We start from the raw sequence: 13,438 nt of genomic DNA, 5'->3' as shown, positions 1-13,438 counted from the left end.
CAGATTAAATGGTTCTGAGAACCTTTCGAAAGCCCTAACAACTGCAGCCAATTCAGCAACCTGAGGTGAACCTTCCACCTCAGCAATGTCCGTCTCCCACTGCTGGGTTTGAGGATCCTTCCAAGTCATAACAGACTTGTGTGACCTCCCGGACGCATCTGTAAAGACAGTTAGAGCCCTTTTTAAAGGTCTCCTACTTAGAGCAGTTCTTAATTTTAAAGTAAATTGAACATCTTGTTCAAACAATTTGTGAGCGGGCCATGCTACCGAAAATTGTCCTGAGTAGGAATCCAGAGCAAACTGCAACACTTCATTTTCTTGAAACAATTGTTCCAGTATTTTCATAGTATTTTGACCTGATTTTAACTCAATTGGAATGTGAATGCACTTAAAATCACATCCTGCTAACTCCCTGATCCGGGTCCTTGCTTTCCGGATCAGTTCTGCTATCAGCTCCTGAGGCTTTGTCAGTCTCTTGGACCTTTTGTGACTGAGGAAATCCCATTCTATGATCAAGAGAGAGTCCCTCTGGTCCCGGTCCTTTTTTGGTGTGTCCTTTGCCTTAGGTGTTTGTTTTTCCTCCCACTGGAAAATAATTCCATGGAGGTGTGGCAACTTACCTAGGATGATAAATTTGAATGGCAGATCAGGCCGGCATCGGTGGGCCTGTCTTGTGGACATTGCAATCTGAACCTTTTCTAGAGCTTTCCGTGCCTCTGGGGTAATAGACCTAGGAGCACCTGGGTCCTCTCCCCCTTTCAATAAATTGAAAAGAGGGGCAAGGTCTTCATTAGTCAGACCAAGCCATGGTCTTACCCAATTCAAAGACCCACACAACTTGTGGACATCCGCAAGGGTCTTGATCCTTGGATTGATTTCTAGTTTTTGAGGAACAATGGTCCTATTTCCAATTTCTAAACCCAAATATTTCCAAGGTGGCATCTTTTGAATTTTCTTTTCCTGGAGCTCGAACCCTGCAACAATCAATGCATCGATCGTTAGGTCAAGCGCATGTGTGAGTAAATCATCATTGGGGGCACCCACAAGGATATCATCCATATAATGATAGATGATGGCCTTCTGTGCGGCTGCACGCACTGGGGAAAGCAGGGAAGAGACATACCACTGGCAGATAGCTGGAGATACCTTTAGGCCCTGAGGAAGAACGGTCCAATGGTACCTTTTCATAGGAGCTTCTGAATTGATAGAAGGGACAGAGAATGTCAAACGCGGTGCATCGTCAGGGTGCAATGGGATTTGGAAAATACAATCTTTAATATCAATAACAGCTAATTTCCAATCTTGGGGAAGCATTGTTGGGGATGGCATACCAGGCTGGGGAGAACCCATATCTTCAATTACATTATTAATTTGTCGGAGGTCACAGAGAAGTCGCCACCTCTTTTTGTCAGCTTTTTGGATGACAAACACTGGAGAGTTCCATGGGGACATGGTCTCTACAATGTGGCCCTTTCTTAGTTGCTCTTGTACTAGTTCCTCAAGCACCTTTATTTTTTGTTTACTGAGTGGCCACTGTTTCACATCAACTGGTTCGTCTGTTTTCCACTTAAGTTTTTGGGTGGGGCGCTGTTGTTTAATGACTGCTGCACAAAAATGCTGTGGAGAGTCTGGAATATTAATGGTGACACCCCACTGGGCCATTAAATCTCTCCCTAACAAAGGTTCTGAATAATCTAACACAAATGGACGGATATTTGCCAATTGTCCGTTTGGACCCTCGAATTGAATAATGCTTTTGGATTGCCTTGCCAATTGCAGACTTCCTACACCTCGAAAGTGACCAGCAACATTTTGTAAAGGCCAGTGAGCTGGCCAGTCTTGTACTGGAATCACTGTGCAGTCTGCACCTGTGTCTACAAGCATTTCAATGCGTTTAGACTCCCCACCCCCACTGACATTGCACCACAATTTGGGTTTATCTGTCCCAATAACTTGGACCCGGGCGACTGTGGGCCCTTGTTTATCGACATTTTCAGGTAAAGATGGCACAGGGATAGCTTGAGCAACAATTTGTCCCTTAGGAAGAAACAGGGGTGGGTGGAAACAGTGCAGGCTGAGAACAAATTGCTTGGGATCTGATGTTGTTACTCCCGGAGCAATTTCGATCTCTTGTGGTGTGTTTTTGTCCCCAGTGATGATGTACTTACAACGAATTTGGTTCCAAGTACCCTTCTGTTCAGGATTTACAGAGACAAAATGCCAGTCAGTGTCCTTCAGGTGGAGTGACTCTGTCAGCTGCAACCTGTAAGGCTCATTGACAGAAGATGCGGTTAATACAGAATCACTTAAATCATAACAAAGGTTATTTTGTTTCACTTTCAACAGTGGACTAGCAGACTTGGTCTTTGAAGCACTTGCTTCACTTACACAAATGTTAATATTATTGCGCGCTTGATTTATTTTGCTACCCTTATTCTCTTGGCCTGCTCCTTTCATGTCTGCACGCCTGGCAGGCTGGCGCTTTATTCTTCGTTTTTTTGTTGTTGACCCCCAGGGAGGGCTTGCAGTTCTCCTCCCCTGCTATTTTTAAATTCATCAAATTCCCTTTTCAGGGGGCACTGGTTACTCCAGTGTCCTAGCTTATTACAAAGCAGGCATGGTTTAGTGGGCTCAACCATTGCTGGTCTCCGCTGCTGCCCAGGGTACTGCTGTGCTGAAAGAGAAGGTGCAGGGCTGGCAACAGCAACACGCTGAGGTGGTCTTGGCAGCAGCCTTGGTCTGGAGTCTTCAGCAACACTCATCAGAGGCACTTTCCTGTTACAGACTAGAAGCATATCTTTTAATGTAGGGGAAGGTTCCATAGGAAGGCTCAGGATTGCTGCTCGACACTGTTCATTTGCATTTGTAAACGCTATTTCTTCTAAAATTGCTTCCCTAGCATTTTCCTTTTTAACCTGTATTTCAATGGCTCTAGTTAGCCTTTCTACAAATTTCAAAAAAGGCTCTGATGGTAGTTGTTTGATTTTACTATAGGGCTCAAAAGGCCCCTCAGGTTGGAGGGAAAAGAATGCCTTTTCAGCTGCTTCCTTTACTTTCTCAAGTGTTTCTGCAGGAATTGCAGCAGCTTGGACTGAGGGAGAAGACCATTGACCCTCACCACAGAGGTGATCAATAGTGATAGGGTTACCATTGTTGTCTTTTGCTGTGTTTGGATCAGCCTGTAAGCTTGGGAGAGCATCTTTTAGCAGTTGTTTCAATGCTGATTCCCATAATTTGAATTCCGTGGATGTCATGAGACATGAAAACAGTTGTTTTATATCATGTGGAACCACAATAGTCCTACTTAATTCAGAATTTAAAAGGCCACGGAAATATGGACTGTGTGGACCATATTCTTTATGAGATTTACAGATCTCTTTAATCAATTGTCGTCCAAAAGAACTCCAATTAGCAGTTGGGGCTGCTCCTGCTTGAGCTGCAGGCTGAAACGTAACAGGAGCCAGTGACAACATGGCACCATGCATTGGGTCTGCTGTCCCCTGCTCTGTATCCCTTGAATCAGAAGCATTGGGATCACAGCTACAGGTTTGGGGACAGGCAGGGGGTGTGTCCCCACCGTGGGAACCCGGGGAGGGGGCGGGGAAAGGGAGCCGGCAAGGGGCGGGGAAACCGTGGGAACAAGGGGCGGGGTCACCTGGTGACATCACGTCAGGAGACGCCCCCTGGGAGGAGTAGAGGGGCGGAGCTGAGGGTACTGCAGGAAAGGCGGGGGGAGGGGGGAAGGTGTCACGAGGAACAGGAGGAGAGGGGGATGGGGCAGGAATTTTGGGATGCTTAAGAGGATTTTGGGAAGAAGAAGACCAGGTTTGGGAAGATGCCACGTGGCATCCACCATCTTGTGCACCCCCTAGGGACTGGGGGCCATTTTGGACATCACTGCTCTCCGAAAAGCTAACACGTGCTCGGGATTTTAGAGGAGGGGATTGGGAAAGACACGCAGCCTGGCCAGGGCTTTGTGAACAAAACAACTCAGGTATTCTTGCACTCTCTGGGAGCTGACTTCCCAATGAGTTTGCACTCTTTAAAATACCAAGTTTTGGGGAAAGAGGTTTAGGGGTTTTAGAGGGAGAGGGAGGAACAGGGAGAGCAGAGGCACATGGCTTTACATTTGGCTTTTTCTCCATTTCCTTTTGTTTGAGCAATGCTGTTCGAATTTGTAAACTCCAGAACACAAATTTAGCTGAGGGTAATTTGCCAGATTGTCGTAAGGTTATCAATTCATTCCCAACTTTATCCCAGAATTGAATATTGTGGATTTCTTCAGGGGAAATGTTTGGGAACTGCAGAAAAAGCCATCTTATAAACTGTTTCAATTTTCCTTTAGAGAATTTCACATTACTCTTGATTAAAATGCTAACAATATCATAATACACTCCCCTTTGTACAATGCTAAGTTTGGAACCCATGATAGATATAAAAAGCAAAGTACTTAATCCCGCCTGACGAAAAACAAAGCTAAAATCAGCTACCAATTTCTAAAAAAAACCACAGATAGAAAGCGATAACGAGCAGACAAAAGCTTCACAATGCAGCTGTATATACTGCTTTTAAAATTCCCGGGCAGCGGCAGCAGGGCACGCCCTGCCGAGCCGGCACGCCCTGCCGAGCTGAGGCAGAAACAAAGCTTCCCCCGCGGTGGAACGCAGCCCCCCCGCGGAGCAGAGGCAGCAGCCACTCCACGTGGCAGCCGAAACCGGGACGTCCCCCCCCCCGCGGCGTGTGCAGAGCACTCCCGACCCCGCAGGTCCCCCGGCCACGTGGAAAGAGAGCCCCCCCCCCCTCCCCCGCAAAGAGAAAGAGAGAGAGAATCTCCTAACACGTGTCTGAGCACGCTACTGAGCCGGGGCCGCTCCGGCGCGAATTTTAAAAGACAGTGAAACACACGCAGAAAATAAAGCTGGAACGCTATGAATTCTTGTCTGTGGGGCTGCGCAGCCAAAATGCAAAGGCAAAAAAGGAACAGAACTCGCGGCAGAGTCTGTTTTTGAGCTTCTGCTCTACCGAAAGCAGAGATACTCACGTGAAATGGAAGCTGTAGGCTGGGTACAGGCAGGCAGGTCTCCACCGGAAAAGGACCTCTCTCTGGGTGCAAGAGAGGCTGCCCTTTTCTCCCTCTGGAAAATCTGCTCACCACAATGAAGCTGGGCTTTCCAGAAGGCACCGAACAGTCCACGAAACTTTTTCTGGGAGTATTCCCAAAGTCTCTAGCTGGGAGTCTTGAAGCCAGGCTCCTTTCAGCTGGATGCACGGCTGGCAGAAGCTTCTCTGAGGAACTGCGAGTCCGTTTTCGGGCTGCAGAGTCGAGCCACCCACAGGGACGCCAATATATTGGAATGGGTATCCCAGTATAACCAGTTAGATGGTGCCCAGGCCAGTTCGGACCTTCGCTGCTGGGCCAGAGGCAGCACTGCGGTGTTTTACCCCAGAGATACCTTGGCTGGCGGCAGAGTGCAGCGGAGCACAAGACAGGACTCCGTTCTCCTCAGGAGAGAGCTTCTGGCGATGGTGGAGAGAAAGGGAATGGATTCTGCTAGAAGGTAGCCAGATGTTTATTCCATGAGTACAGAGGTCTGCACTGGGCCACTGCTGCTAACAGAATGCCGGCCGCATGGTCTCATTAACTTTATAAGCTCGGGGACAGGGGAAGGGGAGGGGACAGGTGAGTTACCAACCAGGTGAAGGGGGCAGGGTCTCAAGGGAGGATGACACTTAGACAGGCCAATGACCCCCAGGCCTGAGGAGCATCCTTTGAAATCGACGAATCACACGACGCCTTGCTGGTGTGTTAGCCTGATTGACAGGGCACACTCAGCAAGGGGTGAGGGGGAAGGGAGAAGGGATAGGTACACATGGGAAGGGCCCCGGAAGTTTAAAACCGGACATTGCAACACACCACAACACTCTTTCTCATTTTTATTGTTGCCTTTTCTTTCCAGTGACAAGCTGTTTCCTGCATTTGGGTTTGGAGCTCGGGTTCCTCCTAGCTGGCAGGTGGGGCGTTCACCATGCTGGGCCCTTGCTCTGTCCATGTCTGCATTCCCTAACTGTTTGTAATGTCCCACTTCCCAAGGTATCTCATGAGTTTGCTTTGAACTTCAACCCCAGCAACCCTTATTGCCAAGATGAGAACACCTTTTTATTAATAATGCCACTGAGTGGGGGAGATGTTTGAAGTGCTGTGTTTTTTTCACAACTGGTAGAAATCAAACGCAGCACCAAGACATGGGGCAAATATAGCTTTACTCTCACCCTGATGCTGACAAAAGCAGATGTGTGTTGATGCAGGCAAGCTCCATAACCTTCAGTGAAAGGGTCTAGATTTAATTGATTGTCAGTCGGTACTGAAATTTTTGTTGCTTCAAAGTGGTTACTTCTGCTGGGTTACAGGTGCCAGTGGATTCAGCTCAGCCCTTTGCCTGTGCTTGTTAAGATTCCAGAGCCACCATCTGCTGAGGCTGTTAGAAACCAGGATTTACCCACCAGCAATGTGGATATGTTTGACCACTCTCTTTTCAAGTTTGTCTTAAAAGCTTGCTTTTCTTCATAGCCATCTTCTTCAGAGGAGGTGGTTTCAGGTTATATTTGGTTTGTATGGCAATGTTTTGGTAGTGGGAGCTACAGGGGCGGTTTCTCTGACAAGCTGCCAGAGTCTTCCCTGGTATCTAATGGAGCTGATGCCAGCCAGCTCCAAGATAGACTCATCACTGGCAAAGACCAAGTCTATCAGTGATGGTGGGATAACAGATTTAAGAAGGAGGAAAAAAACCTTGTGTGACAGCACTCAGAGGGAAGGAGTGAGAATATATTAGAGGATCAGTACTAGAGACACCAAGGCTGGTAAATAAGAAGGAGGAGAAAGTGTTCCAAGCACTCAAGCAGAGATTCCCTTGCAGGCTCTGGTGAAGACTATGGTGAGACAGCTGTGCCTCTGTAGCCCATGGAGTCCATGGGGGAAGAAACACCCACCACCAGCCCATGGATGCCCTTCCCTGGAGTAGCCTGTTCCTGACTGAATGCATCTTGTTGGAGGGACCTACACAAGATCTGCAGCTTGTGGGGAGGACTCGTATGGGAGAAGTTTATTGAGGATTGTTTCCTGTGGAAGTGACCCTTTGCTGGAGCAGGGGAGGAGTGAGGAGAGACTTTCCTCTGAAGAAGGAGCAGCAAAGATGATATGTGAACTGACCACAGACCCCATTTGCTGTACCCCACTGAGGGGGGAGGAGAGAGAGAATTTGGGAGTGAATTTGAGCATCAGAAGAGGGGAGGTAAGGGGAAGATGTTTTCAAGATTTAGTTTTTACCTTTTTTTTATCCTATTCGGATTTGATTAGCAACAAATTCATCTGATTTCCCCATGTCAAATCTGGTTTGCCTATGACGGTGGGTGCTGAGCAATCTCCCTGTCCTTATCTTGACCCATGAGCCTTATTGTATTTTCTCTCCCTTGTCCAGCTGAAGAGTGGGGTGATAAATGGCTTTGATGGGCATCTCATATCCAGCCAGGGTCACCCCAGCACACTGCTGTGTTTAAGGGCAGCTCCCAATGCTAGATCTTGATCTTTAAGGGCTGAGATCTCTCAGCATGCTGTCACACAGAATTGTTCTTGAACAAGCATTTTTCACTTAGTTTTTTTCCTCTGGTCTTAGGCCAACAAAAAGTTGAAATAGAAATCCAGTGCTAAAATCCAAGCATTTCTTCTCAGTTCAGCCTTGTCTGCCTCACTGGGATCTGGATCTGTGGTCTTTTAGGGTCTTTGTGCAGCAGTTTTGAGCAATACCATGCTAAAACCTGATGATGGACAATGTAAACAGTGACAAATGAAGCTGCATTGATACAAGCCAGGAATAGGTCAATTTAGATGGATCCATAGAAGAGTACGTACCATCTAAAATAGGACTTAAAAAAATAGTTTGGTTAAACTGAAAAAAGCTTTTTGCATTAGAAAACCCCTTAGAGATTGCCATTTCTGTTACAGAAATGGTGGAATTTTCAATCAGGGATTGTTTTCTCACTTCTGCACAAAGAAAATGAAAAGATAGTGTTCCCAAGAGCTTCTGACCTTGTCTAATTAGGACATAACCAATTAAACAAGGTAAATTGACAAGGTAGAAAGGAGGAGTAAACATAGTCTTCAGCATATCTTTGCTAGGTTATTTTTCCTGCAATTTCATAGAATCAGAGAATGGTTTTAATTGGAAAGGACATTAAAGGTCATCTAGTTTCAGACCCCTGCCATGGGCAGGGAGACCTTTTGCTACACCAGGGCTGCTCAGAATTCTATCCAATCTGGCCTTGAACACTTCCAAGCAAGGGGCAGCCACAACTACTCTGGGCAACTTGTTCCAGTGCCTCACCACCCTCATAGCAAAGAAGTATCTAATCTAAACCTACTCTGTTTGAATCCATTCGTCTTTTTCCTGTCACTACATGCTCTTATAAAAGTCCCTGTCCATCTTTCTTGTAAGCCCCCCTTAGGAACTGGAAGGCTGCAATTATGTCACCCCTAAGCCTCCTGTTTTCCAGGCTGAACAAACCCAATTCTCTCAGCCTTTCCTCCTAAGAGAGGTGCTCCATTCCCCTGATTAACCTGGTGGCCTCCTCTGGACTGGCTCCACCAGGTTCGTGTCTGTCTGGCACTGAGGACTCCAGAGCTGGATGCAGCACTGCAGGTGGGGCCTGAACTGAGGGGACTGGAGGGGCAGAATCTCCTCCCTTGACCTGCTGCCCACACTTCTTTTGATGCAGCCAGGACATGGTTGGTTTCTGGGTGCCAGCACACACGGCCGGGCGTGTGCAGCCTCTCATCCACCAGCACCCCCAAACCCTTCTCATCAGGGCTGCTCTCGATCTGTTCCTGCCCCGCTCTGGATCAATACTGGGACTGATACCCAGCTCAGATGCAGCACCAGCATCTGGCCTTGTTAAACCTCAGAGATTCCCGTGGGCCACTTCTCAGGCTTGTCCAGGTCTCTCTGGATGGCCCTGTCCTTCAGGTGTGTCATCTGCAAACCGGCTGAGGGTACACTTGTTCCCTTCATGTACTAATGAAGATATTAACCAACACTGGTCCCAGTATGGACCCCTGAGGGACCCCACTTGTCACTAACGTCCATTGGGACTCTGAGCCATTGACCACTACTCTCTGGATGTGACTGTCCAACCACTTTGTTATCCATCTAACAGTCCACTCATCAGCTTCATCTCTCTCCAATTGAGAGAGAAGTATGTTGTCGGGATCTGTGTCAAAGGCTTTACAGAAGTCCATATAAATGACATCTCTGTCCCCTCCCTTGTCTACTGAGCGATGCCTTTGTGCAAGGCCCCTGGGTTGGTCAGGGAGGACTTGCCCTTGGTGAAGCCATCTATGGGTCCCACAGACTTAAGTACATTCAGATACCTCAGGTGATCACACACCTGATCTTTACTTACAGTGGGAGGGACTTAGCTCCTCCAGTCCTCAGCCTGCTGTCCATCCACTCAAGAGGTGTGGAAAGAGAGTTTGCCATTGAAAGCTGAGGCAAAAAAGCTATTGGGTACCTCAGCCTCCTCATCTGTTGTTACCAGTTTTCCGGCATTGTTGATCAGGGTCTAACACCTTTGACTTTTCTTTTCTGGTTAATGGGCCTATAGAAGCCCTTCCTTTTACCCTTTGCCTACTTTGTCAGGTTCAGTTCCAGCTCCACCTTGGCCACCCCTACACAACTGAACTTTATACTCTTCGTGGGTGACCTGTCTTAGCTTCAACTGTCTATGCATTTGTTTCTTTCCCTTTAGTTTGACCAGCAGTTCCCTACTCAGCTATAGTGGTGTCTTGCCTTCCTTGCCTGATTTCTTGCTCCTGGGATTGCTAGCTTTTGTGTTCTATGGAAAGCTTCCTTAAAAGTCTGCCAAGGTCTGTTCTTCTCCCTTGTCCCCGAGGGCAGTATCCTAGAGGATCCCACTGGTTGTCTCTCTGGAGAGCTGGGCGTCTGCTTTCCTAACCTTCAGGAGCCTAATTTTACCTGACCCATATTTGTCAGGACTGCCAATTTCATCAATGCAGTCAGTGCAGGTTGCCTCTGATCTTGATGTTCCCAATTTGCTGCCTTGCGTTGGTGACCAGCAGATCCAGTAATGCATCCTCTCTGGCAGGGCTGTTGATTATGGGGGTCAAGAAGTTTTCTTCTTCCATGCATTCCTGGAGTCTCCTGGATTGCCTACAGCTCACTGTGCTACTTTCCCAGCAGATGCCAGGACAGTTCAAGTCCCCCAGCAGGACAAGAGCCTCCCGTAGCTGGAGCAGAAAAGTTTCATCAACAGGCTCCCCTTGATCTGGCAGTCTGTGGTGGACCCCAACCATGAAGTTCCCTTTGTTGCCTTGGTCACTAATTTTTACCCACAGGCTTTCTATCTGATTTTTACCCACATAGCTGCTCTTCACACTCAGTCCACCTCTTGGTATAGAGGGCAGCCCTTCCGCCTCTTCTTACTCTCCTGTTCCTTCCTGACAGCCTGTAGCCATCAATAGCTGTATACTCTAGTGACAGGGTTCCCATGGATGTCCCACCAAGTTTCAGTAAGGGCACAAAGTTGTAGCTTTCTAGGAGCACCAATGGCTTCCAGGTCCTCCTGTCTGTTGCTTGTACTCATTGCGTTGCTGTAAAGCACTCAGCTGGGCTGTTGGCTATATCGCCTTCCTGGAGGAATATTCATCATTCCTTTGAGATAATTTTCTGCTGTTTCCCTTTTGGCTTTTATTACCATAGGAAACCCTGGCTTGTCTCTGTAAGTGTGCAGGTGTGTTCCAGTGATACTCACACACTTCAAAGTTAGCAGGGTATAGATGCACTTTAGCTGGGCTTTTGATTTCACCCCCCAGATGCTGGCATGTCAGCCCTAGGCTCATGTCTGCCAAATCTGGTCTTATTGCCTTCCCCTTCAAACCTAGTTTTAAGCCTTCTCAATCAGCCCTGCCTGCTCAAAAGCTAAAATCCTGAACTTTCTGATGTTAAAGGCACAAAAATAATGTGAAGAATTGTAGAATGGGGAAGAAATGTGCAAATCCTATCTCTGCAACTGTCCACTATTTTCATCTCCATGCTTCCTGTATTTCCAGTTATGCTGCTGCTTTATTTTCCCTTCAGGAGTTCACAGCTGTGTCAGTTGTCTTCTGGCTATGCTGTTTAGTAATGCTTATAAAATAATGACTGGAGGAATTGTGGGCTCTTGTGGCAGCTTTCCGTCCTCGTGTTGTGGGGATCCAAGGAATAGCGGATGCCCTACCACCAAATTCTGCCGCAGATCCAACTCTACAGGCCAACCAACTTCTCTCCTATTATAAACCACGTGGCAAGGTTTGCAGCACACTTGCTGCAACAAGGAACTGCTGCAGTAAGTGCAAGGTCTTCATTGTGGATATGCTTTGGGTTGATGTTTCTGTTTTCCATGTTGATGGTTGAATAGAATGGAATAGTAAATTGATGTTAACTTCCTTCCCTTGAATTCCAAGTTTGGTCTTCTGTTGTCAGCCTACAGAGAGCATGTCGATGCTCTCTCTTGGTACATACTCATATGAACCTATACTGAGTAGACACATTAATTTCATTGCTCAAGTGATATTTATTTCTCTCCCAGTTTGCTGGCACTGTACTTACTGTTGCGTTGTACAGGGGTGCTGTGTTGGCTGTTCAGCCAGTTGGACTGAGGCAGCAGTTGCCTTGCTCTAATCTCTCTTACCAAGCTCTGTTACCTGTAGGGCATGCACATAGAATAGAGATTTGTGCTGAACAATTTTGCTCTCAAGAATGTTGAGAAAAAACCTCTAAGTAGCTACCAGAGGGCTTGACTGTCTGTCCCACCATAGTGGCATGGAGTCTGAGAACTGTTCAATCAGTGTGCTGATTGCAGGGCATCTGTGCTTCTCTATGGTCATGGGCTCATTTGTGTGCTGCTCTGGCCATGTTTGCTGTTAAAATTTTACTTCGTTTTTTTAAAACTTAATTTGTTTTGCTTAAGAATGAAGGACTTGGATGTACTGATAGATTTTAGCTGATTTCATTCTGACAGACCAATCAGAAAATTTTGACATATACTGTGCTACTTGTTTTATCACCAAGCTCTGTCAGTATTTTGGTGCTCCTTAATGTTTGTATGTATATCAAATATATTTCCCATGCTGTGAGGCACTTGGGCTAAGGAGACCCATTTCTTGCATTTCTGAGGGTATTTTTTAACTTTGCGGAAATATTCCTCATTCTTGTAATGTGTTAAATATCTCTACTTTTTCTTTCAGATTTAAACCTAACTATTTAAATAAAGAATCAGCATTTGGGTACAGCAATTTGTGTTAACTGTGCTTTGGAATTGGAAATTCAGTTTTCTCTTATTTTCATTGTGTTTGCCTCCTTTTAAGTCTGTAAATAGCTGCTATAAAACAGCAGTTGCTCATTTCAAAACCAGGTACTAATCTTCAGCTTCTGAAAAATTATAGAAATTTTAAACACTTTACCACACTAAGACATTGGTTTGAGGTACTCCTTTCTTTCTGGAAAAGCCCTTGTTCCCTTCATGTTACCTCTAGAACCTCTCATGTTATTTATCACTGCTGTGTTTTGGATATCTAATACTTCTAATGCTTCTAATTAGACACACCTGAATTAAATTATCGATAAAAAAAGAACCAAGGCTTTTTGAGTTATACCACAGGGATATTAAATATCTCTAGCTTTTCTGAACGCCAGTCAGTAAAACAGCACCTATCAGTGAATTTCCTATGCAGCTGTGTTTATTTACTAGTACTTTTTGTCTAGTACTTTTTGTCTCTAGTACTTTTTGCCTATTGATGTAACTGTTCTTTATAAATTGAACTTAATACTTTCTCTTTTTTCTAGTACAGAGAATATTGGAAGTGCACAGTGAAAATCATTAGGCATAGGAAAAATGCGAATTAACATAAGTTTCTTTAATGTTCTGGTTTTGTCTCATGCACAGCAACATTTGATTTCTTTCTTAGCATAAGGGAGTGCTCTATCTGCCTTCAGTTATGTGAGCTCTGGTGTTGAAATACCTAACGGTATGCTTTCTCATGTTTTTCAGCAATATTTTATCTTGCTGATCATCACAGCTGGAGAGATCACTGATCTAGACCAAACTAGGCAAGCCATTGTTAATGCCTCTAATCTGCCCATGTCCATTATCATTGTTGGTGTTGGTGAAGCCAGTTTTAAAGCAATGGAGTTCCTTGATGGAGACAGCGGTGTTCTGAAATCTGTGACAGGAGAGCCAGCTGCACAACACAGCTCTTGCAGCTCCTGTTGTGTTGACACTGCAATGAGCAAATCATCCATGTAATGAATGATCTTCACCTTTGGAAATTTCTTCCGTGCTGGTGCCAAAGCTCGTGCCACGTCCCATTGACAGATTGTCGGAGAATTTT

The 13,438-nt window shown here is 46.1% G+C and overlaps 1 long non-coding RNA gene across 1 annotated transcript; it reads left to right on the top strand.

The window, feature by feature from the left end:
* The first annotated feature begins 2,765 nt into the window (after positions 1-2,765).
* On the top strand, positions 2,766-13,090 carry LOC141731121 (uncharacterized). The gene is made up of 3 exons (XR_012583051.1): positions 2,766-3,125; positions 5,958-6,012; positions 6,915-13,090. It is a non-coding gene; the product is annotated as an uncharacterized LOC141731121 (long non-coding RNA).
* Positions 13,091-13,438: the final 348 nt, after the last annotated feature.

This window comes from Zonotrichia albicollis, chromosome 17 (assembly GCF_047830755.1).
Source record: "Zonotrichia albicollis isolate bZonAlb1 chromosome 17, bZonAlb1.hap1, whole genome shotgun sequence".
Taxonomy (NCBI): Eukaryota; Metazoa; Chordata; class Aves; order Passeriformes; family Passerellidae; genus Zonotrichia; species Zonotrichia albicollis.
This window is presented reverse-complemented; position numbering and strand designations above follow the sequence as displayed.